Source organism: Hylobates moloch, unplaced genomic scaffold (genome assembly GCF_009828535.3).
Source record: "Hylobates moloch isolate HMO894 unplaced genomic scaffold, HMol_V3 SCAFFOLD_17, whole genome shotgun sequence".
NCBI lineage: Eukaryota > Metazoa > Chordata > Mammalia > Primates > Hylobatidae > Hylobates > Hylobates moloch.
In genome coordinates this window covers 77208721-77221832 of record NW_026652292.1, presented here as the reverse complement: position 1 = coordinate 77221832, position 13112 = coordinate 77208721, and the positions used below count along the sequence as shown (strand labels likewise).

The 13112-nt window shown below is 45.6% G+C and overlaps 1 protein-coding gene across 1 annotated transcript in view; it reads left to right on the top strand.

The window, feature by feature from the left end:
• The window catches only part of EVC2 (EvC ciliary complex subunit 2), a 134994-nt gene that overhangs the window by 39916 nt on the left and 81966 nt on the right, over positions 1–13112 (top strand). The window lies entirely within an intron of this gene.

Genomic DNA, 13112 nt, shown 5'->3' with positions numbered 1-13112 from the left:
TATTGAGTATAGAAATAAGAGGCAGCAGGGGAGAGAGGCTAGACCAGGTGATGTGAGTGTGTGCTGAACTGAATTCATTTCTTCTTATGTAGTTAATGAATATTAACATCATACTCCCTATGTGCAATAGCAGATAGTGCCAGACACTGTTTAAGAACTTTACAGAACCAACTCGTATAATCCTCTTAACAAGCCCATGAAGTAGGTGTTGCTCTCTGTAACATCATGGATGAGAACTTGAGAGAGATCAAGTAACTTGCCCAAGGGCATGTAGTAGTAAATGATAGGGTCAGGTTTTAAACTCAGGTCATCTGCTCCATGGTCCAGGCTCTTAATCATTGTCCAAGATTTCTCCTGGATGGACACATGAGTCACAGTCTAATAGGTAACCTTAACTAGATAAGGTTCATCAGCATGGTCTTGCCGTTCCTTCTTTCCTTTCATCAGATATTTAAGATGACTTCTTTATATTTTCTTTAATTTTCCTTTTTTTTTGCCAAAAATCTCAATCTTATTTTTTTATTTACTCCCAAACAAAATTACTTTGAAGTCTCTGACTGAAGACGTTATTATCTGTACCCTCATTCTGTGTCTGTTATCTAGAGTACCACTCAGTTTTTGATCATATTTTCTTGTCTCGTATCTCTGTGTATTTTTGATTATGTGCTAGACATTGTATAGGAAGTTGAGAAGACAATCTCAGGACGAGGGTGATGTTATCTTCTTCTAAGTGGCTAGCAACATAATTATGGATTATATTAATCCAATCAGAGATTGAGATCATTCAAAGCTGGGCTTCATTTCTCCCAGATCAAATTCTTATTTGGTTATATCTGATTATTTTTATTTTAACATTCTTTGCTTTCTTGTTAGACTGCTGATGATTAATAATGGGGCCAAATGTGAACCCTTCAAATTGGATTCCATTTATAGGAAACCTTTTTTATTCTAGATTAAAGGTGTGTGGCTTACTGTCCACTCACTACCCACTGGAGGGTAATTTCTGTGAATTTGGAATCATCAAGATGACAATAAACTGTAATGCCTTATGTTTTCCGATAAAATATCTTATGTTTATGTCGCATTTAGAAATGTGCACACCCCTTATTTAATTTGGTGCTCATGTCACACCCCTTATTTAATTTGGTACTGCTTTTTGGTATGGCATCTTATTTTCAGTGTTTGATAGTTGAGGTAGCTGAGGCTCAGCTAGGCTGAGAGGTTTACCCACAGTGATACATGTAGTGAGTGAAGAATGGAACTTGAGCTTCCTCACTATTTAGGCTCAGGCACATTTATATGTTACAGACATTCTCTGAGCCTGGTTTTCTTATCTCTCAAATGGGGAACCCATAACCTAGAGCCTTGTGATACTGTCATGTGTAATGATGTGAAAGAGACTTGTGATGGGGATGCATCCTTATGGTGATAGCTGCCTGTGAGCCCTGGTCAGATTAGCAGACCCTAAAGAGAAGTGGTCAGGGTGATTAGCCCTTCCTTGAGTCTTTCTCAAGAGAATTGAAAGCATACTGAAAATGGGAGACCTGGGAAGCAAAACTGAGCAGCTTCCTGATCCTGTCTCCCTGGGTCCAGGAAATGGTGTCCTGTGACACAAAGCGGCAGATCCTAGGTAGAACCAGAAACGGCTCTGCCTCATCCTTTTCAGGAGCAACTACTTACTGGCCTGAGAGAAGAGCTCTGCTATGTCTGACTCATGCCACTTTGTGAGCTCAGTGACTGTTCTCAGAAGAAAGGGACTCTCCTCTTTTTTGAATGGGTGCTCCTTCCTCACTGAGTGCCTGGTGAAGAGCCAAGCCTGGAGCCTCGTAAGTGCAGGGCTGACCTTGCACCAAGAGGGGAGTCAGGGCTTGTTAGTCCATTTCTGGGTGCCAGAGTTGTCTGGCTTGGTTAATTAAGCCTTGTGCAGCCATCCAGATGCCATTCTTCGTTTTCACTTAATTCCCTAATCAGAATGCCAAGGATTACAAATTAAACTTTGCCACCTTGTCTGAAGTAGTAGGGAGAAATGGACGAGCAGTGGGAGGCGAAGTTATTGGCAGAGGTTCATAAATGTCACTTATTATATTAAGTGGTGTGAGCAGCTAATTATCAAATGATTTCAGAGCTAAAAGTCTGTTTTCTTACAAAACATGAAAATGAAAACTAGAGTGAAATGATTTGGATCATGCAATCAGCACCTGGATATTTAATTTGCAAGTATGTGGTACTCTATAGCCTTCCGACTAAAGTAATTAATACTTTAAAATAGGAAAGTATTAATCCTCCTGTCTTTGTTTTTTATTCAAAAAGTGATGGGGCATAAGAAGCCCAGTCTTTCTTTATCCCTACATTATATGAAATTATAAGCAGCTGCTGCAGTTTGCCAGTCCTGATGCTTGAGTACAATAGGAATGTTGAAGTTTATAATGATTTTGTTCTTGCACCTCTGGAATTTTATATTCATTTCTCTTGGGAGCTTGTCTTATTTTGCCTGAAGAGTGTTTAGCATTGATTATCAAGCATGCACTGAGAGTGTTCAGCTTGTGAGCTAAATTCATTCCTCTCTTCCTCTCCCCCAGCTTCCCATCCTCCCTCCCGTCCCAACATTCAATATTTATTGAACGCCAATTCAGTTTCAGGCATTGTGGTTGGACACTAGTTTTAAGAACCCAGCCTTTTTTTTTCAATTATAGCATTGCCAATTACTTTTAATCTTTCCATCTTGCTGTGTAGTCCTGCTTAGATGCTCCCAGAAAGAAAATGTCACTCAGAATGGCAGAAGCTTAGTATGCGTGGAAATCTGTGATACACTCCGCACTAAAAATAGCATTTTTCTCTGGCAAATCAGTTATCCCATTTGTAATTCTAACATGAAGCTTAGCTGGGATTCGAAATCTGCCATTAGGTGACTTGATTGCCCTCTCATTTCAAGCCCCATCAGAGCCGTAACTTTGCTCTATCCTGCTGAGTTATTTTTGACAAAGAGCATTTCCTAGGTGTGCGTGGTGGTTTATCTTTTACATTGCTTATTCATAGGCTGTCTCTTACAGAGAGGATTTGAGGAAGGAATATTTCCTTTGATTTTTATCAGGCTCCTTGACCGTGCTTATAATGGAGGTAGACTCAGTCCCAGCACATGCTGGGACCAGGAGGAGGGAGGAACTGGGCAGGACTGGCTGGTCCTGGAAGCTTCTAGGGGCATGGAGTGCCGAGCGTGTTTTAGCTCCAGCCTTACTCTGGGCCTGACCACTGCCACACACCTCTCGCCTGTGATCTTATTTAATTCTCACAACTCTCTCGTTTTAGATCAGGAAGCTGGGGTTCAGAAAGGTTTATTGGTTTTTCCCTAAGGTCACACAGGTAGTAATGGATTTGGCTTAGGCCTGAGTGTTTTCAATCTTTTCTTCTATTGACCGAACAGCTTTTTGAAAAGACTGAGCTTAGATTTTTCAGAGTCAAAGAACATAAGACAAAAAAAGAAGTTCAGGTCTATGTCTGTTTCCTCTATTATTAGAACGAGCTTAGGACTCTTTCTGGATGCTACCAACATTGCTTCTAAACTATCTCGAAATTGTGTTTGTACAAAGTAAGTGTTCCATGAGTATTTGTCAAATTGAGGCTTTTAAATATCTGTGTTTAGTAGTTTTTTATGTGCCAACCATATGGTATATTTTTACAACTACTATTTTTATTCTTTGTAAACACTTTAGAGAAATGATTTTGTTCCTCATCTCTAAAAACCTGAAGCCCAGGGAAATTAAACAACTCATCCAAGGTTCTTTGTTCACTTGTTCTTTGATTGGGTTGCTGGTTCATGCATGCAGTACTTTTTAAAAAGCAATTAATGGATTGATGAATCCAACAGATTCTTGCTGAGGTCTCCTTCTGCACCAAGCACTGTGGTAGATCCAAGACTCTTGTTTGCCGGACACTAGCAAGTAAGAGTCTTGGTTTTTGTCCTTATAGAGCGTACACAAGCAAACACAACCCCATGCACTGGTAACTCTTTAATTCCACACTATGGTCAGAGCTATGACGGGGCAAGGGGCTCTGTTAAAGAATCTTGGAGAGGACGCTTCTAATGGAGGCTTGTTAAGCTGAGAGCTGGTGATGAGCGTTTTGGAGTGGGCAGCATGCACAGGAGGTGGGAAGGGATGTGGACATTTGAGGACCCAAAAAAGGACCAGGCCAGGGTGGGAGGTGTAGAGGGCACAGAGATTGAAGAGTCATCAGAGCCATTGAGGGGCCTTCCCTACAGCAGTACTGCCTCCATTCTTTATCCTGAAATTCTAATTTTCTTCACAACACTCAAGGCTGCCGGAAACTACCTCTTTTTTTTTTTTTTTTTTTTTTTCAAATTAATGTTGTTGTATTTCATCTTACTCACCTGAGCAGTAAGTTCTGTGAGTGCAGGGACCTTCTGTCTTGCTTGCTGATTCATCCCCAGTGCCTCCAACAGTGCCTGGCACAGTAGGTGCCTCTACACAATGGTGTTCTTGGTGGAAAGTCGCCTGCAGAGAAAATTTGAGGCTATAAGATACATGATAGCAAAGATTAGGAGGAGGTGCAGCATTACTCAAACCAGAAGACAACACAACATGTTTCCAGATGTGATGTGGCTCTTCAGGCTACCCAGCTTCCTCCAAGGATGTCCTGTGGCTGGGACACTCTCGCAGGGAGATTCTGTTTGATGGAAGGACTGGACAGGAGTTGGGCCATCATCTATCATGGTAGGAAGGACAGCAGAGTCTGTGTAGATGCAGCAGGTGTGTGGCTTGGGGAGGGAACATGGGATGAACCTGTCAGATGCTTCTCAATGAAGTCCAAGGTGAGGACAGCAGGGGAGGAAAAGGCGGGAATGTAAAAAGTGTGAAACAGTCCTGACCATGGGGAAGTGGCTTACTAGAGAAACCCAGACTTGCTGAGCAGCATGGAGTGCCCGTGTGAGGCTGGTGGGCCTCCCTGCCTGGACGAGGTGCCTTCCCCTGCAGTGGTCTCAGTGGTCTGGATGGAGGCATGGAGGCCACTGGCAGGCAAGGCATAGAGCCCAGTGGTTAAAACCCAGGCCTGACTGCTGGGGTTGAGTCCCATTTCTGCCACTTACCACATTGGTGACTCCAGTTGCCTTATCTATACAATGCGATGCAGTGCTGACCTCATCCCGGTGCCAGGACCTGAGCTGGGCTGGAGAGCTTCTCCAGGTGAGAGGGAGAGGGATAGGGACTTAGCTGTATTAGTATCCTGTGGCTGCTGTAACAAATCACTCTGACCTTGGTGTTTTCATGCAACAGAAACTCACCCTGTCACTGTTCTGGAGGCCAGAGTTCCCAGTCAGTTTCTCTGGGCTGAAATCAAGGTATCAGCAGGGCCATGCCCCCTTCAAATGCCCTGGGAGGGTTGTTCCTGCCTCTGCCAGCTTCTGGGGCTTCCAAGGCTGCAGCACTTCTTGGCTTGTGGCCAACTTACTTCTGTCTCTGCCTGCACGTGACCTCCCCTTCTTCTGTGTGTATGAAATCTCCCTTTGCCTCTCTCTTAGGAGGCCACTTGGGACTGGATTTAGGGCTCACTGGATAATCCAGCATAGTCTCCTCGTGTCAAGATCCTTCACTTAATTATATCTGCAAAGGCCCTTTTCCCTTAGAAGGTCATATTTCCAGGTTCCAGGAATTAGGGCTGGAAATCTTTGGGTGGAAGTGATCACAATATCTCAGGAGGATGAGGAAGGAAGTGGAGACTTGAGGGACCTCGAGAAGAAGTGAAAGGAGGGGGTCAGTGGGTTAGAGGACTCAATGGGGTGTGTCAGAGAATGGTTTATGGAATGTTTCTGAGGAGCTGAGGGGTCTTCTTAGACACTGGCACGCTGGGAACAGTTACCTCTCCATCAGCAATGGTTGGTCCAGGGCTCAAACCCAGGTGTTCTGTCTCCAAGGCCAGGACATCCTCTGGTGCTTCCTGGCTGTTTGTGGACCATTTGGTGGAGATTCTTCTTAGATCATGCAAGAGGAGACTCACAAAGAGGGAAGAGCCTAAGGTCTGAGTGGAAGCAGCTCTTCTCTGAGTCTAGAATGCAGCTCGCCCACCTCCCCCACTTCCCTCAGGGTTGAGCGGGATAGACCTGGTTCCTTGCACATGGCAGATGCTCACGAAATAGTTCTGGGATTGAACCATCTCACTTCATGACCTGTTGTGATATATTCCACTGGAGATCGTTGTGGGGTGGTGGTCAGTTTTACGAGGCCCGTAAATAATGCCCCTCTCTTTCCCTTCCAAGTTCTAAGCTGTTTTGAAACTCTGTTCTCCCTCCCTCCCTTCCTCCCTGCCTCCCTCTCTTCTTCCCTCCCTCCCTTCCTTCCTTCTCTTCCTTCCGTTTTTTTTTTTTTTACATGTGGATTAAGCATTTGGTCCATGCCAGGGGCTGTGTATGCGTGCTCTGCCGCTGAGGCTCTCAGCACAGTCTGTGATGCTCGGATTGTGTCTGTTTCCCATACCAAACCCTGTCCCTTGGGTGGCGCAGGCCTGGCGGTACCAGGTGAACCTCAACCAGCATGTTTGGGCTGGGTCTAAAGGGCCATTAGGACTTGTCAGAATGTGTATGGGGCATTTCCAGCAGAGGGAACGAGTGCCAGAGGAGAGACTGCAGGAGGCTGGACATACAGGTGGTGGCAGGGAAGAGGCCTTAGTCTGTGAAAGGGGGTCCTTGTGGACCCTTGAATCCCTCCTCACTCCAGCCCCATGATACAGATAACCTGCGTCTAGGCCCTTCTACCTTTCTGGATGGATCAGTATCAGAGTTCACCTGGAGCACCAGATGGCTGGCAGGAGCAAAGGTCAGCTAAGGTGGACAGCAGCCCTATCCTCAAACCTGATCCTTGCTTCTGGATTTCCTGAGAGGTGGCAGGTTCCTGTGCAGCACCCGACATGATGGGGTTCTTATGGAGTTTGTAAAGGGGTCACTGGAGAGCAGAGCAGAGGGAATGCCTGCTGGGTTCCCACGGCAACTCTCGCTGTCATCTGCCAGCAAGGTGAGGATTTCTTGAGGAGTTCTGTCTGACAAACACCTTCTGTTCTTTTGGCAAGTGTTTACTGTGCTCTCCCTCAGCGCTAGGCATGATGTAGGCTGGGTGCCAGGGAGGAAGCCAAGAAAAGCAGGGAGCCTATCAATACCCACTGTTTGCAGGAAGAGAAGACTCATGTGCCAAGAAGCATGGTGCAGGGTACAGCGCAAGGTGGAACCAGCATTGCAGTGGCAGCTTCCACCCCACCCATGACACTCAGCATGTTTCTCACTCTGTCCCCAACTGCTCGTTCTGCTCAGTTATGGCCAGCGGGGCCTGACTCAACAACAGAGTGGCTTCCTTCAGCGGTCTGGAGTGGTGCTTACACCCCTGGACACGGATTAACCGTGCCCCACATGCCCAAGCCAAGCCTGGGTTCCAAGTTTCCTCAACGGCACAGTCCATAGGATTCTTCTTACTCCAGGCACAGTGTAGAATTCAGAAAACATCAGCAAAACTCCAGCCACCCCCGCAGTGATGCCCCTGGGCTCCTGGCCTGCACTGCCATTGCCCACCAAGGATTGGAGGAAACTCTTGGAAATGCAAGGAAAGGGCAGGTGGGCAGAGTCGCTTTAGGGAACGGAGAAGCTGACTGCTAAGTTGAAACCTCAAGGATGTAAATGCAAGGGAGAGGCGTCTCCAGTGAGAGGTCCCCTCTGGCACTGTGGTTTCCAGAGCCCGGAGAAATTCATGTGTGCCCTCCTTCTTCTCTCAAAGAGGAGCTTCTGAGAGACCCCATCTCCTCAAAAACTGCCATCTCTGCCAGGGGGCCTTCCCTGGGCTCCAGGGCTGACTCCAGGCCCCCTCTTCTCCGTATAGGATATATAGGCTGTTTTCAACCTCTTTTTTTTTTTTTTCAGACGGAGTCTCACTTTGTCACCCAGGCTGGAGTGCAGTGGCACAATCTCGGCTCACTGCAACCTCCGCCTCCTAGGTTCAAGCGATTCTCTTGTCTCAGCCTCCTGAGTAGCTGGGATTATAGGCGCCCACCACCACCTGCAGCTAATTTTTGTATTTTTAGTAGAGACGGGGTTTCACCATGTTGGCCAGGCTGGTCTCGAACTCCTTGCCTCAGGTGATCCTCCTGCCTCGGCCTCCCACAGTGCTGGGATCACAGGCATGAACCACCATGCCCGGCCTGATTTCAGCCTCTCGTTTCAAGTTCCCATTGCAGCTCCAGATTCTTGGCATCTCAGTGCTGAAGAGAGGGTGGGCCTCGTTTGTAACAGGCGCGCATTAAGGAGTCCAGCTGTACTTTTTGTTTACGTAATAGATTATTTTTTAGAACAGTTTTAGATTTATAGAAACATTGAGACGAGAATACGGAGTTCCCATATCTCCCAGACCCCGTTTCCCCTAGTACTCATGTCTTATATTAGCATGCTACATTTGTTACAGTGAATGATCCAATATTGATACATTATTATTAGCTAAAGTTCACAGTCTGTTCAGATTTCCCTAGTTTTTACCAAATGCCCCTTTTCTGTCCAGAGGAAAAGACTTTTTACCATGGCCTTACCTTTCCTAGGGGAAAGAGCATTGTCCCAGCTCATGAGTTAAGAGCTAACCTGAAGATAAAGCAGTTTACACCTTCCCAGGAAAACAGAATCTTAGAATATGGATACTGCAAAGGATCTTAGTGGTCATCTGGCCCAAATTCTTGGCTAGAGCAGGAATAGTCTCTGGTATGCCTAATAGATGGCCAACCCATTTCTACTTGGATATTGTCATGGATGGAGAGGGACTGCAGTCCCGTCAGGGTTGCTGTCATGGGTGGAATTGTGTCCCCTCACAAAGCTATGTTGAAGTCATAACTCCTCGGACAGTGACTGTAACCTTATTTGGAAGTGTAATCTTTGCAGTTGTAACCTCACTAAGGTGAGACTATTAGGGTGGGCTTTGATCCAACATGACTGGTATATTCCTAAGAAGAGGGAAATCTGAACATAGACACAGGATGGACCCCATGTGAAGAGAGGCACACACTGAAATGATGCAGCTACAAGCTAAGGAATACCAAGGGTTGCTGGCAGCACCAAGCTGGCATGGAACGGATCCTCCCTCACAGCCCGCAGGAGGAACCATCCCTGCCAACACCTTGACTTTGGACTGTCGGCCTCCCGAACTGTGAGGGAATAAATGTTTGTTGTTCTAAACCATCCAGCTGATGGTACTTGGCTACATAAGAAAGTACCCTAGGAAACAAATACATCTCCCTAAGCCACATCTTCTGAACCAGAACCTGAGAGCAGGCCTGGGGAGCTGCATTTTATATCTTCAAATCATTCTGGTCATTCTGATGCTTAATAGTTTGAGAACTTCTGCAGGACAACAGAGTACCCCAATGATGCATCCTCTAGTTTGATGCATCCTCTAGTTGGTTCTGAGTTGAGTCACAAGAATCCTCGTCTAAGGCTGCAGACCCTCCCTGCCATCTCCCTCACCTTGGGGTTTTTATCCACCAGCAGCTCCAAGCCCTTGCTGGCTGGAGGATGCTCCTGAGGACGTTAACTTCCCGGCACAGCTGCCTACCGTTTGCATGAGCTGACACCTTTGTCTCGGCCTTCTGGTCTCCGAGCTGTGAGGTGACATTTCTGTTGGTTGAAGCCACCCACTTTGTGGTACTTTGTTACAGCAGCCACAGGAAACACATGCAGTTCTCCATCTTAGTGCTGGGCAGCTGACAGTCCCCGGAGGGTGCGTCTGTCCTTAATCGGAAATCCATTTATACAGTGTCACATGTGGTAAACATGGTGTTTACTACAAACAACCGGCTGAATTGCAGTGCCATCCTGACGCAGCCTCTCCTCACCTCCACACTGGTCCCTGCTTGGGACTTCTCCCCTCTCCCTCCTGGAGCTCTCCACCTCTTACCACCTCATCACCAGCACCTGAGTCCCAGCCATTGCTATTTCTTTCTTGGCCTCTGCCACCAACTCACGTCCATCCCTGACCGTCCAGTCCATTCACACACCAGCCAGAGGCACCTTTTCGGTGAACCCGGTTGGGTCACCTGTGCTGAAAAGCCTTCGCCAGCTTCCCCCTGTTCCCTGGTAAAACTCAAATCCCCACCATGGCTTGCAAGGCTCCGTGTCAGATGCTTAAGGCTGTTTAGCCTGGATTGGTGATATTTTGTGATCACCTGATTATAATCATCAGATATATGCAAGGTTGTCGTGGATAAGACAGTGGAACCTGGGACAATGATGGAAATTTTAGGGAGACAAATGTCACCTAATTATGAAGCAGGCCTTTCTACTTCTCTAAGCTCCGCTATAAGGGGAGTTAGCCTGGAGGGGCAGCTAGCTCCCCATTGTGGTGGGTGCACATAGCAGAGGCTGGGGAATGCCTGGCAGAGAAGATGTTCAGAAAACCCAGGTATTGGTTGGAAAGGTGACTTACTTAGCTGACATCCAAGGTTTATTCCATTTCTAAAGCCACCTTTACATTTTCCATGCTACAGTTCTTTCCTATGATTGTCATCTAACCTTCAGGTGGGGCACACTTTGCCTTTCCAAATAAGAGTTTCAAATGTTATTTCTCTACCTACCTACCTATCAGTCATTCATTCACCCACTAATCCATCCATCCGTCTACCCACCCACCCATTCACTTGTTCTTCCACCTACCCATGTGCCCATGCACCTACTCATTCACCCATCCATCATCCATTTACTCATCTGCCCTTCCACCCCTCCATCCATCCATCCACCCATCTTTTTCACCCACCCATTCTTTCATTCATCTATTCATCCATCCATCCTTCTATCTACTCATCCACCCATCTGCCCATCTCTCAATTTGCCCATTCACCCACCTGTCCACCTATCATCCATCCATCTATATATCCATCCACCCACACATCTATCATCTATCCTTCATCTACCCATCCAATCTTCCTTCCATCCAGCCAGCCATCTATTGACCCATCTATTCACCTACCCATGCATTCCTCCATCCATTCATCTGTCATCCATCCATCCATTCATCCATCCCTCCATCTGTCTACCCATCCACTCATCCATCCTTCCATCTATCCATTCACGTATCTGCCCATCTGTCCATTCACCCATATAGCCATCCACCCATCCATCCATGTGTTTATCATGTTTCCCCTGCATCATCTTTTCTCTGCCATAAAGAATGATATCAAGAAAGACATGACAGACATAACAACAGCAAGAACAATGAGAAATCACATTTTCCAGTGTCTGTTCTGGGCCAGAGACTGGGCTAAGTGCTTCGTGTGTGCCGTTTTGAGACAGTAGGACAGGTGGTACAGCAAGGACTCCGGAGTAACATGTCATGGGTTCAAATCCCAATTCTGTCATTTAATAGTTATATGACTTTGAAAAAGGTATTTTAATTTTTCTATGCCTCAGTTTCTTCACCTGTAAGAGAGATGTTAGTCACCTACCTTATAAGATTTTTTTGTGATGATTAAATAGCCATATATATACACACACACATAGCGATTAAAACAAAGCCTGATCATAAGAGGCACTATTACTAATCCTCTCAGTGACGTTCATTTGGTGTAGGTGATAATATTCTCACATAGCCAACAGGGAAACTAGGCTCAGAGACATGAATAACCCACCTGAGCTCATGCAGTTCCTGAGGGGTAAAGCTGAAATTAGAAGCTAAGTTAATGTGACTTCCAAGCCCATGCTTCCAAACATAATAAAACATCACCCAGGAAAAGTTGATTAGGATATGTGTAAAAGGGAGTTAGGAGGGAAGCGTGGGAAGGACAGGGAGGATTTGAGGCAGAGGGAGGTAGTCCCTCTTCTCCTTTTTGCCTCTTCCAGGGCTGACCCTTCTGTCACAGTCTGGCCAGTGGGTGGAGTAGGGAGTGGGCAGTGATATGGAAACCCCAGGAGGGAAGAGTTAGTGGCATCTGTGTGCACCTTTGCCCCCTTTAAGGAGTAGCTCCAGGCCTGGAGAGGGAAGGCCCAATCCCACTTCTAAACATAGAAATCTTTAAGAGGAAAATTGTCAGCGAGGAAAGATGCAAACTGCTGACCTCTTGTACCTTGCAGTCTAGGTTTTACCAAACTAGAAATTTAATGGTTTGTCGTAAGTCTTATTGGTGTTTTGCTCATGTAGGTGACTATGTTTATGCTCATTTAACCTTTCATTACAATTTGGACAGCAAATATACTCAGGAGGTGTTTTTCTCCCCCAATTTCCATCGTCCATGCCCGCAAGTGGACAGTTTATAAACATGATTGACGGTCCCAGAGAGGAATCTTACAGTATTATCTGTCCGTTGGAATTACCTTCTGTTGAGGAAAATTTCAGTTTCATTCATATTGAACTGGTTTTGGGGGTCTGTTGTGCTTATACCTGCTACCTTGGAGATGCCAGATTTATATTGTAAAAAAATGGCCATGGTGATTTCATTTTCCTTCTGAATTCATTATCCACCATGTTGATTAATGAGTCCTCCTTCACTTTCTGGAGAACATTTGCTGCATGTGTATCACATTCTATCCTAATTTTGTTCTGACACCTTGCTTGCCATTTGGTGAGAAATGGATTAATTTTTATGTGGATAAGAAGAAAGAATTAATGTCATCTTCTCTCTTTTTTTTATCATTAGTAGCTAATCAAAGTATTAATCAGTTTTTGGATAATTTAAGCGGTACTGTTTCCCTTGAAAGATGTTATCATTGGCAAGTTTTAATAGCTTACATTTAGTAAGTGCTTCCTGTGTGCTGGACGTGATTCTAAACTCCAGTCACTTCCAAGAGGAATATCACTTGTACAGTTTGTATATGTGGCAAAACTGGCCAGAGAAAATACGTTCATCTTTGAAGCACAGTGACAAGATGACATTTTTGTGAACTCAAAAAACGAGTGTTCCTAGGAAAGCAGCGAGTGAATCCTGCTAACTTTGCCGGGCTGTTGAAGTAGTAAAGATGCTCAGGAGTCAGAGCCCAGCATGTGTAACCCAAAATGTCTCTGTCCGCCTCATGGGATCATTAGGGACTTTTAGGGGAATGGAAAAATATGTGTATTTCATTGTTGTCTGAATAATTAAAAATGGCAAAA